Genomic DNA, 16,564 nt, shown 5'->3' on the forward strand with positions numbered 1-16,564 from the left:
ATCATTTATAGAGGGCTCGTCCGGGATTTGAACCGGGGACCTCTCGCACCCTAAGCGAGAATCATACCCCTAGACCAACGAGCCACTTGTTTGGTGCCAGCCCTGCCGCCCTCACAAACACTTTCCCACAACGTCGCAGCCACCTTTCAACAAGCCAAAGCAGTCAAGAGGCAGAGGTAAGGGGAATTAGCTCAAATGGTAGAGCGCTCGCTTAGCATGCGAGAGGTAGCGGGATCGATGCCCGCATTCTCCACGTGATTGTGGTTTGTTGTGAATTGCACTGATGTTACAGACCGTAAGCGTGAAGCTTTACATTGGGTCCTGCTCTTACGTTTTGCCTCAAAAAGCCAACAGGTCCCAGTGTCGGTCCTCAGTATGACACCTGAGCACACACATGAACGTCTCCTATACGGATGTTATTTCTCAAAGCAACATGGAGCAGGAGCTTTACATTCCTAGAGCATTTTGTTGCGATTTAAAATTGGAATCATTTTTTTCAATGTTCATTTGTCTTCCTGTCATTGCTGGTAAGTCTTTTAAATACATTTCACTGTCAGATTGTTCACATGAGCTGTGTGTTTCCTTTGGCCTGTACACATGAGCTGCGTGTTTCTTTTGTTCTAAACGTCAATGCATTTATCATTTATCCTAAGTTTTCGTACATGTTTAATTTGCTTCCATGTAACGTCCTTAGGTTTGCTGAAATTTGGCGACTTGTGCGTTGTTGGCCCATCGCCAGGGAGAACTGGAAAAGTGCTCAATGTTGCTTGAATTAACTAATTTTTTGTCTACATCCTGAGTGCTCTGGTAGAAAGGCTTAAAGGGCGTGGGGATTGTTTTGGGGTAAGAAACACTGTTCCCTTGGATACCCAAAAAGTGTTACAGGTCCCACCGAGATTTGAACTCGGATCGCTGGATTCAGAGTCCAGAGTGCTAACCATTACACCATGGAACCACTCTTTGCCTGAGCGCCTGACCCACTGCGTCACAGAGAAAAGGACACTCGGACAGGGACCGTCAGCAAAACCACAGCAAGCCAAACTGACAGGAAACGGCCCGCAATGCCGAAACCCGGGATCGAACCAGGGACCTTTAGATCTTCAGTATACGCTCTCCCAACTGATCTATTTCGGCAAGACAGGTTGGTCAGGCAGGAATTTTCATGACAAATCACAGCAATATAGCAGTCTGCAATAGAATGTAGAGAAAAGCCGTGGCCCGTACGGGGTTGAACGGGGGTCGAACCCGCGACCTTGGCGTTATTAGCACCACGCTCTAACCAACTGAGCTAACCGGCCATGGAGCACCAATGGTTCTGCCAAGACTGACATGAATTTTCCACAGTGTAGCAGCATCAGGAAACAAAGCTATATACGGGCTCGTCCGGGATTTGAACCCGGGACCTCTCGCACCCAAAGCGAGAATCATACCCCTAGACCAACGAGCCAAGCCTTGCTTCCTTTTTGCCATGCCACTGCCAAACATGTGACAACAACGCAGTCACCAGTTTGCTCAAGCAGTTCCTGGGGATGGGCCTGTTGGGTCCTGCTCCTCTGTTTAGCCACAATGAGCCATAGTGTTGGGCTGGTGTCAAAATAAGCTCTTATCGATATTAGTACATGCTTATTTCTTAATATTTGAAATGGTGTGAGAGAAGTCGACTGGTCTGCATAATCGTGGACCTGAACCCAGCTGAACACCTTTGTTATGAATTACAGGCTCTGAACAAAACACTCATCACCCAAACCCTTCAATGATTTGTTCACAGGGCCACAGTCATTTCAGCACAGAAAAAGTCCTTTCCAAAACTGTTGCAACATAAATGGAAACAAAATTATTTGACATGGTCTGTATGGTATAGCATTTATATTTGTATTGATTGGAGAAAGTGGAATAGATAAATATGTTAATTTACTATTAAAACCAGTTCAGCATATATGGCTATATTCATGGTGAGAACTGGTTATTGGCAAAGTCAGAAATGCACGTTAGGTGAATTGGAGATGTCAAATTGCCCTTCTCTTGGTTTCTGTGTGTGTGTATAGATCAACGTGTGTGTTGTTTCTGGACTGTTTAAGGACACCAAATAATGCAGTGCCCAGAGTAATTCCATGCTGACTCAAGCAGAACATGTAAACTCCACACAGAAAGGCCTCCTGACCCAGCCAGGGCTTGAACAGGGGACCTTCTTGCTGTGAGACAGCTGTGCTCTGTTTGGGGTGCCAACTGTGTCACCCCAAACATCTTTATTAGAAGGGGCATCCCAATACTTAGTGTAAGTTGTAACGTCAAGTAACATCTTAGAAGCCATGTCTTTATCGCATTTTCCAAGTGTTGATTTTAGATTTTAGGAGAAAATTCCGATAAATCATCCGTAAACTAAATTGGACACCATGCATCACTAGCCTGGTTGTATATTTAACTCTCATAGCTCCAGGCACCTCAGGGTACCTACCCAGGCCCAGTGGCCAGGATGATGTGCTTCTCCCGGCCAGGAGGGAGTAGGTCGAATAGCCTGGGTCATTTTTCGGGTTGAGTCAATTGTGTTGCTTGAAATTAACTCATCGCTTGTTAAAACAGCAAGCCCTCCGGTAGAAAGCTTAAAGGGTAGGGGGATCGTCTAGGGGTTAACAAACAAGGACCCCCTCGGACATGGTTTCGACCTGGAAAGGCCAAAGGCGGACGCGTCGCTGAGAGGTCTCTGACGTCCTTTGCAGGTTTCTCGTTGACATTACTTTCCTGCCAGGATTGCCATAAACAGCGGTGTTGTGTGTTAAAGCTCATTGGGATCAGTCTAAAGAGGGCTCGTCCGGGATTTGAACCCGGGACCTCTCGCACCCTAAGCGAGAATCATACCCCTAGACCAACGAGCCACTTGTTTGGTGCCAGCCCTGCCGCCCTCACAAACACTTTCCCACAACGTCGCAGCCACCTTTCAACAAGCCAAAGCAGTCAAGAGGCAGGGGTAAGGGGAATTAGCTCAAATGGTAAAGCGCTCGCTTAGCATGCGAGAGGTAGCGGGATCGATGCCCGCATTCTCCACGTGATTGTGGTTTGTTGTGAATTGCACTGATGTTACAGACCGTAAGCGTGAAGCTTTACATTGGGTCCTGCTCTTACGTTTTGCCTCAAAAAGCCAACAGGTCCCAGTGTCGGTCCTCAGTATGACACCTGAGCACACACATGAACGTCTCCTATACGGATGTTATTTCTCAAAGCAACATGGAGCAGGAGCTTTACATTCCTAGAGCATTTTGTTGCGATTTAAAATTGGAATCATTTTTTTCAATGTTCATTTGTCTTCCTGTCATTGCTGGTAAGTCTTTTAAATACATTTCACTGTCAGATTGTACACATGAGCTGTGTGTTTCCTTTGGCCTGTACACATGAGCTGCTTGTTTCTTTTGTCCTAAACGTCAATGCATTTTTCATTTATCCTAAGTTTTCGTACATGTTTAATTTGCTTCCTTGTAACGTCCTTAGGTTTGCTGAAATTTGGCGACTTGTGCGTTGTTGGCCCATCGCCAGGGAGAACTGGAAAAGTGCTCAATGTTGCTTGAATTAACTAATTTTTTGTCTACATCCTGAGTGCTCTGGTAGAAAGGCTTAAAGGGCGTGGGGATTGTTTTGGGGTAAGAAACACTGTTCCCTTGGATACCCAAAAAGTGTTACAGGTCCCACCGAGATTTGATCTCGGATCGCTGGATTCAGAGTCCAGAGTGCTAACCGTTACACCATGGAACCACTCTTTGCCTGAGCGCCTGACCCACTGCGTCACAGAGAAAAGGACACTCGGACAGGGACCGTCAGCAAAACCACAGCAAGCCAAACTGACAGGAAACGGCCCGCAATGCCGAAACCCGGGATCGAACCAGGGACCTTTAGATCTTCAGTCTAACGCTCTCCCAAATGAGCTATTTCGGCAAGACAGGTTGGACAGGCAGGAAATTTCATGACAAATCACAGCAATAGAATGTAGAGAAAAGCCGTGGCCCGTACGGGGGTCGAACCCGCGACCTTGGCGTTATTAGCACCACGCTCTAACCAACTGAGCTAACCGGCCACACTCTCAGAAAAGAAAGGACATAATTGTACCTTTAGGGGTACAATGGCTTGTCACTGGGGCTGTACCCTCAAGGGTACAGTTTTTGTACCCTTGGCAGAGGGTACAAATTTGTACCCTTGTGATTTGTACCTTAAGAGACCAGTTTTGTACCTCTGGTGACAATTTTGTACCTTTATTTAACAGTACAAATATGGACCCTTCAAAAAGGGTACAAAATTGGCTTTGACAGGGTACACTCATTGATTATGGTTTTAAAACTTATACATATATCTCAATCTAAGTACTGTAAACTTTAAATTATAAGTGCATATGACTCAATATATTTGTGTTGGTTTAGTCAATCGTTCAGTGTAAAGGTACATTTTAAACATTAGTATAAAAAATGATAACAGAAAAGATAAAATACACAGTTTATTGAACAATCATTTATTTTACAAAAGGTTTAGATATAAAACAGAAGTGTGCTGTTCAGTCCAAATTCACAACATTAAAAACTAATATTACATTTACACTTTACTTATGAAATATATCAAGTATTCCTTTATGACTTTAACAGACTGTCCAAACAGGAATATTTTAAAACAAAATCAGTGTGCTGTTCCTTAAACCAAACGACATTTAAACATTTTTAACAGGGCCACATCTGTCCTTGCCAAGCAGTGAGAAAACACACAAATATAATTTTTTTCACTGATAAAACTGTGGTGTACTCACAGCATAATGAGTAAATGAATAGGTCCATATGGAGTAACATTTCTTTAGTTTTTCTTGTGTTAATGACGGGTGGTAGACGATAGTCAGTCAGCCTCCTTAATGGTAAAGATCGAAAACTGCTTTGGGCACGTTCATACTTATCTGTGAGAAAACACACAAATATGAATACATTTTCCACTGACAGAACTGTGGTATACTCACAACATAAATACATGTGGTACCTTTAAAGTTTTTGCGTGTGAATGATGGTTGGTCGAGAACAGTCAGCCACCCTCAATGGTAAAGATCCAAACTTGCGCGGGAAACGTTTGTGCTAAACTGTGAGAAAACACACATAAATATGAATTAATTTTCCACTGTTTGGTTGAGCAGACAGACAGACAGACAGACAGACAGTCAGTTAACGTTAGTCCTTACTGAGAGAGAAACACATAAATATGAATTATTTTTCACTTACATAACTGTGGTGTACTCACGCAACATAATAAATAAATAAATGTGGTAACGTTACCTTTAAAAGGTTTCTGTGTAACTGACTTTTGACGTTTGGTGGCAAATAGACAGTCAGTCAGTCAATCTCCCCCCTGACTGAGAGATTCAAACTTGCGCAGGAAACGTTTGCACTAGGCTGTGAGAAAACACACATAAATATGAATAAATTTTCCACTTACAGAACTGTTGTGTACTCACTTAACATAATAAATACATTAATAAATGTGGTAATGTTACCATTAGAAGGTCTTAAATAACTGGTTGAGAGCAGACTGAGAGTCAGTTTACGTTAGTCCTTACTGAGAGAGAAAACACATAATATATTATTAATTTTCCACTTAACGTTACAGAACTGTGGTGTACTCAAACAACATAATAAATAAATTAATAAATGTGGAAAAACGTTACCTTAAAAAGGTTTCAGGGTAAATTACTGTCTGGTGGCAAGTAGACAGTCTGTCAGTCAATCTCCAGACTGAGAGAGATTCAAACTTCCACGGGAAACATTTGTGCTAAACTGTGAGTAAACACACATAAATATGAATTAATTTTCCACTGTTTGGTTGAGCAGACAGACAGACAGACAGACAGACAGTCAGTTAACGTTAGTCCTTACTGAGAGAGAAACACATAAATATGAATTATTTTTCACTTACATAACTGTGGTGTACTCACGCAACATAATAAATAAATAAATGTGGTAACGTTACCTTTAAAAGGTTTCTGTGTAACTGACTTTTGACTTTGGTGGCGAGTAGACAGTCAGTCAGTCAGTCAGTCAATCTCCCCCCTGACTGAGAGATTCAAACTTGCGCAGGAAACGTTTGCACTAGGCTGTGAGAAAACACACATAAATATGAATAAATTTTCCACTTACAGAACTGTTGTGTACTCACTTAACATAATAAATACATTAATAAATGTGGTAATGTTACCTTTAGAAGGTCTTAAATAACTGGTTGAGAGCAGACAGAGAGTCAGTTTACGTTAGTCCTTACTGAGAGAGAAAACACATAATATATTATAAATTTTCCACTTAACGTTACAGAACTGTGGTGTACTCAAACAACATAATAAATAAATTAATAAATGTGGAAAAACGTTACCTTAAAAAGGTTTCAGGGTAAATTACTGTCTGGTGGCAAGTAGACAGTCTGTCAGTCAATCTCCCCCCTGACTGAGAGAGATTCAAACTTCCACGAGACACATTTGTGCTAAACTGTGAGTAAACACACATAAATATAAATTAATTTTCCACTTACAGAACTGTGGTGTACTCAAACAACATAATAAATAAATTAATAAATGTGGTAACGTTAACTTACCTTTAAAAGGTTTCTTGGTAAGACGTGTAACGTTATACAGTCTGTCAGTTAATCTCCCCCTGACTGACTGAGAGAGATTCAAACTAAACTGTGAGAAAACACACATAAATATGAATTATTTCTCCACTTACATAATTGTGGTATACTTAATGCACATTAACCTGCTCATAAAAATGAGTCTGATGAGTATGAGGCAATAGTGCTGTGTCAATATCGCGTTGACTCGTCGTATACAACTTTACACAAATAACCGTAACCGAATCAGTATTAAAATGAAGAGCCACGACAAACAACACATTTTTAAAGTTTAAAAATGTTTTAAAGATGATGAATGAGTTTCCAGTGCTTACCTGTTAATGTTCTTTATGTGTCTGTCGTCCTCCTGCGCTGCTCTGTGAAACTGACTCCGACCCTGAGATGTGGGGGGATGGGCGCGTATCAAAATAAAAGCGCGGGGTTTTTTCGGTGTGTGTGAGGGATTCAGTTATTCAGTATTTATTCAGTTTAAATAATGGTTAATCAATTGCAGTTTTTGAGTTCATATCACAGTTTTTATTAAGTGAAATTAACTTTTTTTTCATTAAAATTTAAATTTAAAATTAAACACACTGTCAATAAACTGAATTAAAGTAATACTACTTCAATACCCATGTGTCCAACTAAAGGAAACAAAAATTGACACAATAGTTATTTACGTTACTGACCAGATTTACAGCAGTTATCTAGAACAACAAATAAAAAAAATGGCAAGAGGCTGTCTCTTAACATTGTACCTTATCCTTTAAAAGAAATGGTACAAATATGTACCTTTTAATGCTTGGGAACAAATATGTACCTTTTTGACCCTCAAAAAGGTGCATACATGTACCTTGAGGTCCAATAATGAGCCCTATGGGGTACTTTTGTGTTGATTGTACCTTGGGGGACAGAAATGGACCCCTACTGTACCCATATTTCTGACAGTGCATGGAGCACCAATGGTTCTGCCAAGACTGACATGAATTTTCCACAGTGTAGCAGCATCAAGAAACAAAGCTATATACGGGCTCGTCCGGGATTTGAACCCGGGACCTCTCGCACCCAAAGCGATAATCATACCCCTAGACCAACGAGCCAAGCCTTGCTTCCTTTTTGCCATGCCACTGGGAAACATGTGACAACAACGCAGTCACCAGCTTCCTCAAGCAGTTCCTGGGGATGGGCCTGTTGGGTCCTGCTCCTCTGTTTAGCCACAATGAGCCCTAGTGTTGGGCTGGTGTCAAAATAAGCTCTTATCGATATTAGTACATGCTTATTTCTTAATATTTGAAATGGTGTGAGAGAAGTCGACTGGTCTGCATAATCGTGGACCTGAACCCAGCTGAACACCTTTGTTATGAATTACAGGCTCTGAACAAAACACTCATCACCCAAACCCTTCAATGATTTGTTCACAGGGCCACAGTCATTTCAGCACAGAAAAAGTCCTTTCCAAAACTGTTGCAACATAAATGGGAACAAAATTATTTGACATGGTCTGTATGGTATAGCATTTATATTTGTATTGACTGGAGAAAGTGGAATAGATAAATATGTTAATTTACTATTAAAACCAGTTCAGCATCTATGGCTATATTCATGGTGAGAACTGGTTATTGGCAAAGTCAGAAATGCACGTTAGGTGAATTGGAGATGTCAAATTGCCCTTCCCTCGGTTTCTGTGTGTGTGTATAGATCAACGTGTGTGTTGTTTCTGGACTGTTTAAGGACACCAAATAATGCAGTGCCCAGAGTAATTCCATGCTGACTCAAGGAGAACATGTAAACTCCACACAGAAAGGCCTCCTGACCCAGCCAGGGCTTGAACAGGGGACCTTCTTGCTGTGAGACAGCTGTGCTCTGTTTGGGGTGCCAACTGTGTCACCCCAAACATCTTTATTAGAAGGGGCATCCCAATACTTAGTGTAAGTTGTAACGTCAAGTAACATCTTAGAAGCCATGTCTTTATCGCATTTTCCAAGTGTTGATTTTAGATTTTAGGAGAAAATTCCGATAAATCATCCGTAAACTAAATTGGACACCATGCATCACTAGCCTGGTTGTATATTTAAGTCTCATAGCTCCAGGCACCTCAGGGTACCTACCCAGGCCCAGTGGCCAGGATGATGCGCTTCTCCCGGCCAGGAGGGAGTAGGTCGAATAGCCTGGGTCATTTTTCGGGTTGAGTCAATTGTGTTGCTTGAAATTAACTCATCGCTTGTTAAAACAGCAAGCCCTCCGGTAGAAAGCTTAAAGGGTAGGGGGATCGTCTAGGGCAGTGGTTTTCAATCTTGTCCTAGGGGACCCACAGCTCTGCATATTTTGTATGTCTCCCTTAACTGACACACCCAGTTCTGTTCATGGATCTCTACCTTAATGAGCTGATGATCTGAATCAGGTGTGTTAGATAAGGGAGACATGCAAAATGTGCAGGGCACAGCGGTGTTGTGTGTTAAAGCTCATAGGGATCAGTCTAAAGAGGGCTCGTCCGGGATTTGAACCCGGGACCTCTTGCACCCTAAGCGAGAATCATACCCTAGACCAACGAGCCACTTGTTTGGTGCCAGCCCTGCCGCCATCACAAACACTTTCCCACAACGTCGCAGCCACCTTTCAACAAGCCAAAGCAGTCAAGAGGCAGGGGTAAGGGGAATTAGCTCAAATGGTAGAGCGCTCGCTTAGCATGCGGGAGGTAGCGGGATCGATGCCCGCATTCTCCACGTGATTGTGGTTTGTTGTGAATTGCACTGATGTTACAGACCGTAAGCGTGAAGCTTTACATTGGGTCCTGCTCTTACGTTTTGCCTCAAAAAGCCAACAGGTCCCAGTGTCGGTCCTCAGTATGACACCTGAGCACACACATGAACGTCTCCTATACGGATGTTATTTCTCAAAGCAACATGGAGCAGGAGCTTTACATTCCTAGAGCATTTTGTTGCGATTTAAAATTGGAATCATTTTTTTCAATGTTCATTTGTCTTCCTGTCATTGCTGGTAAGTCTTTTAAATACATTTCACTGTCAGATTGTACACATGAGCTGTGTGTTTCCTTTGGCCTGTACACATGAGCTGCGTGTTTCTTTTGTCCTAAACGTCAATGCATTTTACATTTATCCTAAGTTTTCGTACATGTTTAATTTGCCTCCTTGTAACGTCCTTAGGTTTGCTGAAATTTGGCGACTTGTGCGTTGTTGGCCCATCGCCAGGGAGAACTGGAAAAGTGCTCAATGTTGCTTGAATTAACAAATTTTTTGTCTACATCCTGAGTGCTCTGGTAGAAAGGCTTAAAGGGCGTGGGGATTGTTTTGGGGTAAGAAACACTGTTCCCTTGGATACCCAAAAAGTGTTACAGGTCCCACCGAGATTTGAACTCGGATCGCTGGATTCAGAGTCCAGAGTGCTAACCGTTACACCATGGAACCACTCTTTGCCTGAGCGCCTGACCCACTGCGTCACAGAGAAAAGGACACTCGGACAGGGACCGTCAGCAAAACCACAGCAAGCCAAACTGACAGGAAACGGCCCGCAATGCCGAAACCAGGGATCGAACCAGGGACCTTTAGATCTTCGGTCTAACGCTCTCGCAACTGAGCTATTTCGGCAAGACAGGTTGGTCAGGCAGGAAATTTCATGACAAATCACAGCAATATAGCAGTCTGCAATAGAATGTAGAGAAAAGCCGTGGCCCGTACTGGGGTCGAACCCGCGACCTTGGCGTTATTAGCACCACGCTCTAACCAACTGAGCTAACCGGCCATGGAGCAGCAATGGTTCAGCCAAGACTGACATAAATTTTCCACAGTGTAGCAGCATCAAGAAACAAAGCTATATACGGGCTCGTCCGGGATTTGAACCCGGGACCTCTCGCACCCAAAGCGAGAATCATACCCCCAGACCAACGAGCCAAGCCTTGCTTCCTTTTTGCCATGCCACTGGGAAACATGTGACAACAACGCAGTCACCAGCTTCCTCAAGCAGTTCCTGGGGATGGGCCTGTTGGGACCTGCTCCTCTGTTTAGCCACAATGAGCCCTAGTGTTGGGCTGGTGTCAAAATAAGCTCTTATCAATATTAGTACATGCTTATTTCTTAATATTTGAAATGGTGTGAGAGAAGTCGACTGACTGGTCTGCATAATCGTGGACCTGAACCCAGCTGAACACCTTTGTTATGAATTACAGGCTCTGAACAAAACACTCATCACCCAAACCCTTCAATGATTTGTTCACAGGGCCACAGTCATTTCAGCACAGAAAAAGTCCTTTCCAAAACTGTTGCAACATAAATGGAAACAAAATTATTTGACATGGTCTGTACGGTATAGCATTTATATTTGTATTGATTGGAGAAAGTGGAATAGATAAATATGTTAATTTACTATTAAAACCAGTTCAGCATCTATGGCTATATTCATGGTGAGAACTGGTTATTGGCAAATTCAGAAATGCACGTTAGGTGAATTGGAGATGTCAAATTGCCCTTCCCTCGGTTTCTGTGTGTGTGTATAGATCAACGTGTGTGTTGTTTCTGGACTGTTTAAGGACACCAAATAATGCAGTGCCCAGAGTAATTCCATGCTGACTCAAGGAGAACATGTAAACTCCACACAGAAAGGCCTCCTGACCCAGCCAGGGCTTGAACAGGGGACCTTCTTGCTTTGAGACAGCTGTGCTCTGTTTGGGGTGCCAACTGTGTCACCCCAAACATCTTTATTAGAAGGGGCATCCCAATACTTAGTGTAAGTTGTAACGTCAAGTAACATCTTAGAAGCCATGTCTTTATCGCATTTTCCAAGTGTTGATTTTAGATTTTAGGAGAAAATTCCGATAAATCATCCGTAAACTAAATTGGACACCATGCATCACTAGCCTGGTTGTATATTTAAGTCTCATAGCTCCAGGCACCTCAGGGTACCTACCCAGGCCCAGTGGCCAGGATGATGTGCTTCTCCCGGCCAGGAGGGAGTAGGTCGAATAGCCTGGGTCATTTTTCGGGTTGAGTCAATTGTGTTGCTTGAAATAAACTCATCGCTTGTTAAAACAGCAAGCCCTCCGGTAGAAAGCTTAAAGGGTAGGGGGATCGTCTAGGGGTTAACAAACAAGGACCCCCTCGGACATGGTTTCGACCTGGAAAGGCCAAAGGCGGACGCGTCGCTGAGAGGTCTCTGACGTCCTTTGCAGGTTTCTCGTTGACATTACTTTCCTGCCAGGATTGCCATACACAGCGGTGTTGTGTGTTAAAGCTCATAGGGATCAGTCTAAAGAGGGCTCGTCCGGGATTTGAACCCGGGACCTCTCGCACCCTAAGCGAGAATCATACCCCTAGACCAACGAGCCACTTGTTTGGTGTCAGCCCTGCCGCCCTCACAAACACTTTCCCACAACGTCGCAGCCACCTTTCAACAAGCCAAAGCAGTCAAGAGGCAGGGGTAAGGGGAATTAGCTCAAATGGTAGAGCGCTCGCTTAGCATGCGAGAGGTTGCGGGATCGATGCCCGCATTCTCCACGTGATTGTGGTTTGTTGTGAATTGCACTGATGTTACAGACCGTAAGCGTGAAGCTTTACATTGGGTCCTGCTCTTACGTTTTGCCTCAAAAAGCCAACAGGTCCCAGTGTCGGTCCTCAGTATGACACCTGAGCACACACATGAACGTCTCCTATACGGATGTTATTTCTCAAAGCAACATGGAGCAGGAGCTTTACATTCCTAGAGCATTTTGTTGCGATTTAAAATTGGAATCATTTTTTTCAATGTTCATTTGTCTTCCTGTCATTGCTGGTAAGTCTTTCAAATACATTTCACTGTCAGATTGTACACATGAGCTGTGTGTTTCCTTTGGCCTGTACACATGAGCTGCGTGTTTCTTTTGTCCTAAACGTCAATGCATTTTTCATTTATCCTAAGTTTTCGTACATGTTTAATTTGCCTCCTTGTAACGTCCTTAGGTTTGCTGAAATTTGGCGACTTGTGCGTTGTTGGCCCATCGCCAGGGAGAACTGGAAAAGTGCTCAATGTTGCTTGAATTAACTAATTTTTTGTCTACATCCTGAGTGCTCTGGTGAAAGGCTTAAAGGGCGTGGGGATTGTTTTGGGGTAAGAAACACTGTTCCCTTGGATAGCCAAAAAGTGTTACAGGTCCCACCGAGATTTGAACTCGGATCGCTGGATTCAGAGTCCAGAGTGCTAACCGTTACACCATGGAACCACTCTTTGCCTGAGCGCCTGACCCACTGTGTCACAGAGAAAAGGACACTCGGACAGGGACCGTCAGCAAAAACACAGCAAGCCAAACTGACAGGAAACGGCCCGCAATGCCGAAACCAGGGATCGAACCAGGGACCTTTAGATCTTCAGTCTAACGCTCTCCCAACTGAGCTATTTCGGCAAGACAGGTTGGTCAGGCAGGAAATTTCATGACAAATCACAGCAATATAGCAGTCTGCAATAGAATGTAGAGAAAAGCCGTGGCCCGTACGGGGGTCGAACCCGCGACCTTGGCGTTATTAGCACCACGCTCTAACCAACTGAGCTAACCGGCCATGGAGCAGCAATGGTTCTGCCAAGACTGAGATGAATTTTCCACAGTGTAGCAGCATCAAGAAACAAAGCTATATACGGGCTCGTCCGGGATTTGAACCCGGGACCTCTCGCACCCAAAGCGAGAATCATACCCCCAGACCAACGAGCCAAGCCTTGCTTCCTTTTTGCCATGCCACTGGGAAACATGTGACAACAACGCAGTCACCAGCTTCCTCAAGCAGTTCCTGGGGATGGGCCTGTTGGGTCCTGCTCCTCTGTTTAGCCACAATGAGCCCTAGTGTTGGGCTGGTGTCAAAATAAGCTCTTATCGATATTAGTACATGCTTATTTCTTAATATTTGAAATGGTGTGAGAGAAGTCGACTGACTGGTCTGCATAATCGTGGACCTGAACCCAGCTGAACACCTTTGTTATGAATTACAGGCTCTGAACAAAACACTCATCACCCAAACCCTTCAATGATTTGTTCACAGGGCCACAGTCATTTCAGCACAGAAAAAGTCCTTTCCAAAACTGTTGCAACATAAATGGAAACAAAATTATTTGACATGGTCTGTATGGTATAGCATTTATATTTGTATTGATTGGAGAAAGTGGAATAGATAAATATGTTAATTTACTATTAAAACCAGTTCAGCATCTATGGCTATATTCATGGTGAGAACTGGTTATTGGCAAATTCAGAAATGCACGTTAGGTGAATTGGAGATGTCAAATTGCCCTTCCCTCGGTTTCTGTGTGTGTGTTGTTTCTGGACTGTTTAAGGACACCAAATAATGCAGTGCCCAGAGTAATTCCATGCTGACTCAAGGAGAACATGTAAACTCCACACAGAAAGGCCTCCTGACCCAGCCAGGGCTTGAACAGGGGACCTTCTTGCTGTGAGACAGCTGTGCTCTGTTTGGGGTGCCAACTGTGTCACCCCAAACATCTTTATTAGAAGGGGCATCCCAATACTTAGTGTAAGTTGTAACATCAAGTAACATCTTAGAAGCCATGTTTTTATCGCATTTTCCAAGTGTTGATTTTAGATTTTAGGAGAAAATTCCGATAAATCATCCGTAAACTAAATTGGACACCATGCATCACTAGCCTGGTTGTATATTTAAGTCTCATAGCTCCAGGCACCTCAGGGTACCTACCCAGGCCCAGTGGCCAGGATGATGTGCTTCTCCCGGCCAGGAGGGAGTAGGTCGAATAGCCTGGGTCATTTTTCGGGTTGAGTCAATTGTGTTGCTTGAAATTAACTCATCGCTTGTTAAAACAGCAAGCCCTCCGGTAGAAAGCTTAAAGTGTAGGGGGATCGTCTAGGGGTTAACAAACAAGGACCCCCTCGGACATGGTTTCGATCTGGAAAGGCCAAAGGCAGACGCGTCGCTGAGAGGTCTCTGACGTCCTTTGCAGGTTTCTTGTTGACATTACTTTCCTGCCAGGATTGCCATACACAGCGGTGTTGTGTGTTAATGCTCATAGGGATCAGTCTAAAGAGGGCTCGTCCGGGATTTGAACCCGGGACCTCTCGCACCCTAAGCGAGAATCATACCCCTAGACCAACGAGCCACTTGTTTGGTGCCAGCCCTGCCGCCCTCACAAACACTTTCCCACAACGTCGAAGCCACCCTTAAACAAGCCAAAGCAGTCAAGAGGCAGGAGTAAGGGGAATTAGCTCAAATGGTAGAGCGCTCGCTTAGCATGTGAGAGGTAGCGGGATCAATGCCCGCATTCTCCACGTGATTGTGGTTTGTTGTGAATTGCACTGATGTTACAGACCGTAAGCGTGAAGCTTTACATTGGGTCCTGCTCTTACGTTTTGCCTCAAAAAGCCAACAGGTCCCAGTGTCGGTCCTCAGTATGACACCTGAGCACACACATGAACGTCTCCTATACGGATGTTATTTCTCAAAGCAACATGGAGCAGGAGCTTTACATTCCTAGAGCATTTTGTTGCGATTTAAAATTGGAATCATTTTTTTCAATGTTCATTTGTCTTCCTGTCATTGCTGGTAAGTCTTTTAAATACATTTCACTGTCAGATTGTACACATGAGCTGTGTGTTTCCTTTGGCCTGTACACATGAGCTGCGTGTTTCTTTTGTCCTAAACGTCAATGCATTTTTCATTTATCCTAAGTTTTCGTACATGTTTAATTTGCCTCCTTGTAACGTCCTTAGGTTTGCTGAAATTTGGCGACTTGTGCGTTGTTGGCCCATCGCCAGGGAGACCTGGAAAAGTGCTCAATGTTGCTTGAATTAACTAATTTTTTGTCTACATCCTGAGTGCTCTGGTAGAAAGCTTAAAGGGCGTGGGGATTGTTTTGGGGTAAGAAACACTGTTCCCTTGGATACCCAAAAAGTGTTACAGGTCCCACCGAGATTTGAACTCGGATCGCTGGATTCAGAGTCCAGAGTGCTAACCGTTACACCATGGAACCACTCTTTGCCTGAGCTCCTGACCCACTGCGTCACAGAGAAAAGGACACTCGGACAGGGACCGTCAGCAAAACCACAGCAAGCCAAACTGACAGGAAACAGCCCGCAATGCCGAAACCCGGGATCGAACCAGGGACCTTTAGATCTTCAGTCTAACGCTCTCCCAACTGAGCTATTTCGGCAAGACAGGTTGGTCAGGCAGGAAATTTCATGACAAATCACAGCAATATAGCAGTCTGCAATAGAATGTAGAGAAAAGCCGTGGCCCGTACGAGGGTCGAACCCACGACATTGGAGTTATTAGCACCACGCTCTAACCAACTGAGCTAACCGGCCATGGAGCAGTAATGGTTCTGCCAAGACTGACATGAATTTTCCACAGTGTAGCAGCATCAAGAAACAAAGCTATATACGGGCTCGTCCGGGATTTTAACCCGGGACCTCTCGCACCCAAAGCGAGAATCATACCTCTAGACCAACGAGCCAAGCCTTGCTTCCTTTTTGCCATGCCACTCGGAAACATGTGACAACAACGCAGTCACCAGCTTCCTCAAGCAGTTCCTGGGGATGGGCCTGTTGGGTCCTGCTCCTCTGTTTAGCCACAATGAGCCCTAGTGTTGGGCTGGTGTCAAAATAAGCTCTTATCGATATTAGTACATGCTTATTTCTTAATATTTGAAATGGTGTGAGAGAAGTCGACTGGTCTGCATAATCGTGGACCTGAACCCAGCTGAACACCTTTGTTATGAATTACAGGCTCTGAACAAAACACTCATCACCCAAACCCTTCAATGATTTGTTCACAGGGCCACAGTCATTTCAGCACAGAAAAAGTCCTTTCCAAAACTGTTGCAACATAAATGGAAACAAAATTATTTGACATGGTCTGTATGGTATAGCATTTATATTTGTATTGACTGGAGAAAGTGGAATAGATAAATATGTTAATTTACTATTAAAACCAGTTCAGCATCTATGGCT

General features: G+C 43.8%; 1 protein-coding gene, 1 long non-coding RNA gene and 24 other non-coding genes across 27 annotated transcripts in view; 3 read left to right on the plus strand and 23 right to left on the minus strand.

Moving 5' to 3' along the window:
• The window catches only part of LOC135735099 (CMP-N-acetylneuraminate-beta-galactosamide-alpha-2,3-sialyltransferase 1-like), a 473,227-nt gene that overhangs the window by 179,960 nt on the left and 276,703 nt on the right, over nucleotides 1-16,564 (minus strand). The window lies entirely within an intron of this gene.
• Nucleotides 13-84, minus strand: trnap-agg (transfer RNA proline (anticodon AGG)). Its single transcript has one exon. It is a non-coding gene; the product is annotated as a tRNA-Pro (tRNA).
• On the plus strand, nucleotides 181-253 carry trnaa-agc (transfer RNA alanine (anticodon AGC)). The gene has a single exon. It is a non-coding gene; the product is annotated as a tRNA-Ala (tRNA).
• Nucleotides 884-955, minus strand: trnaq-cug (transfer RNA glutamine (anticodon CUG)). The gene has a single exon. It is a non-coding gene; the product is annotated as a tRNA-Gln (tRNA).
• Nucleotides 1,215-1,298, minus strand: trnai-aau (transfer RNA isoleucine (anticodon AAU)). The gene has a single exon. It is a non-coding gene; the product is annotated as a tRNA-Ile (tRNA).
• On the minus strand, nucleotides 1,376-1,447 carry trnap-ugg (transfer RNA proline (anticodon UGG)). The gene has a single exon. It is a non-coding gene; the product is annotated as a tRNA-Pro (tRNA).
• trnap-agg (transfer RNA proline (anticodon AGG)) lies at nucleotides 2,802-2,873 on the minus strand. Its single transcript has one exon. It is a non-coding gene; the product is annotated as a tRNA-Pro (tRNA).
• trnaq-cug (transfer RNA glutamine (anticodon CUG)) lies at nucleotides 3,673-3,744 on the minus strand. Its single transcript has one exon. It is a non-coding gene; the product is annotated as a tRNA-Gln (tRNA).
• On the minus strand, nucleotides 3,852-3,924 carry trnaf-gaa (transfer RNA phenylalanine (anticodon GAA)). The gene has a single exon. It is a non-coding gene; the product is annotated as a tRNA-Phe (tRNA).
• Nucleotides 3,990-4,063, minus strand: trnai-aau (transfer RNA isoleucine (anticodon AAU)). Its single transcript has one exon. It is a non-coding gene; the product is annotated as a tRNA-Ile (tRNA).
• LOC135731450 (uncharacterized) lies at nucleotides 4,461-7,021 on the minus strand. Of its 2 annotated transcripts, XR_012335464.1 has the most exons (8): nucleotides 6,948-7,021; nucleotides 6,598-6,685; nucleotides 6,379-6,491; nucleotides 5,681-5,789; nucleotides 5,510-5,571; nucleotides 5,292-5,408; nucleotides 5,002-5,098; nucleotides 4,461-4,921 (listed from the first exon to the last, which is right to left on the minus strand). It is a non-coding gene; the product is annotated as an uncharacterized lncRNA (long non-coding RNA). The 2 variants fall into 2 exon arrangements; XR_010526315.2 differs by lacking the exons at nucleotides 5,292-5,408; nucleotides 5,510-5,571; nucleotides 5,681-5,789 and adding exons at nucleotides 5,983-6,106; nucleotides 6,208-6,269.
• Nucleotides 7,641-7,712, minus strand: trnap-ugg (transfer RNA proline (anticodon UGG)). Its single transcript has one exon. It is a non-coding gene; the product is annotated as a tRNA-Pro (tRNA).
• Nucleotides 9,263-9,335, plus strand: trnaa-agc (transfer RNA alanine (anticodon AGC)). The gene has a single exon. It is a non-coding gene; the product is annotated as a tRNA-Ala (tRNA).
• trnaq-cug (transfer RNA glutamine (anticodon CUG)) lies at nucleotides 9,966-10,037 on the minus strand. Its single transcript has one exon. It is a non-coding gene; the product is annotated as a tRNA-Gln (tRNA).
• trnai-aau (transfer RNA isoleucine (anticodon AAU)) lies at nucleotides 10,298-10,371 on the minus strand. The gene has a single exon. It is a non-coding gene; the product is annotated as a tRNA-Ile (tRNA).
• trnap-ugg (transfer RNA proline (anticodon UGG)) lies at nucleotides 10,449-10,520 on the minus strand. Its single transcript has one exon. It is a non-coding gene; the product is annotated as a tRNA-Pro (tRNA).
• Nucleotides 11,879-11,950, minus strand: trnap-agg (transfer RNA proline (anticodon AGG)). Its single transcript has one exon. It is a non-coding gene; the product is annotated as a tRNA-Pro (tRNA).
• Nucleotides 12,047-12,119, plus strand: trnaa-agc (transfer RNA alanine (anticodon AGC)). The gene has a single exon. It is a non-coding gene; the product is annotated as a tRNA-Ala (tRNA).
• Nucleotides 12,749-12,820, minus strand: trnaq-cug (transfer RNA glutamine (anticodon CUG)). Its single transcript has one exon. It is a non-coding gene; the product is annotated as a tRNA-Gln (tRNA).
• On the minus strand, nucleotides 12,928-13,000 carry trnaf-gaa (transfer RNA phenylalanine (anticodon GAA)). Its single transcript has one exon. It is a non-coding gene; the product is annotated as a tRNA-Phe (tRNA).
• trnai-aau (transfer RNA isoleucine (anticodon AAU)) lies at nucleotides 13,081-13,154 on the minus strand. Its single transcript has one exon. It is a non-coding gene; the product is annotated as a tRNA-Ile (tRNA).
• trnap-ugg (transfer RNA proline (anticodon UGG)) lies at nucleotides 13,232-13,303 on the minus strand. Its single transcript has one exon. It is a non-coding gene; the product is annotated as a tRNA-Pro (tRNA).
• trnap-agg (transfer RNA proline (anticodon AGG)) lies at nucleotides 14,644-14,715 on the minus strand. Its single transcript has one exon. It is a non-coding gene; the product is annotated as a tRNA-Pro (tRNA).
• Nucleotides 15,514-15,585, minus strand: trnaq-cug (transfer RNA glutamine (anticodon CUG)). Its single transcript has one exon. It is a non-coding gene; the product is annotated as a tRNA-Gln (tRNA).
• Nucleotides 15,693-15,765, minus strand: trnaf-gaa (transfer RNA phenylalanine (anticodon GAA)). The gene has a single exon. It is a non-coding gene; the product is annotated as a tRNA-Phe (tRNA).
• On the minus strand, nucleotides 15,997-16,068 carry trnap-ugg (transfer RNA proline (anticodon UGG)). Its single transcript has one exon. It is a non-coding gene; the product is annotated as a tRNA-Pro (tRNA).

This window comes from Paramisgurnus dabryanus, chromosome 19 (genome assembly GCF_030506205.2).
Source record: "Paramisgurnus dabryanus chromosome 19, PD_genome_1.1, whole genome shotgun sequence".
Lineage (NCBI taxonomy): Eukaryota > Metazoa > Chordata > Actinopteri > Cypriniformes > Cobitidae > Paramisgurnus > Paramisgurnus dabryanus.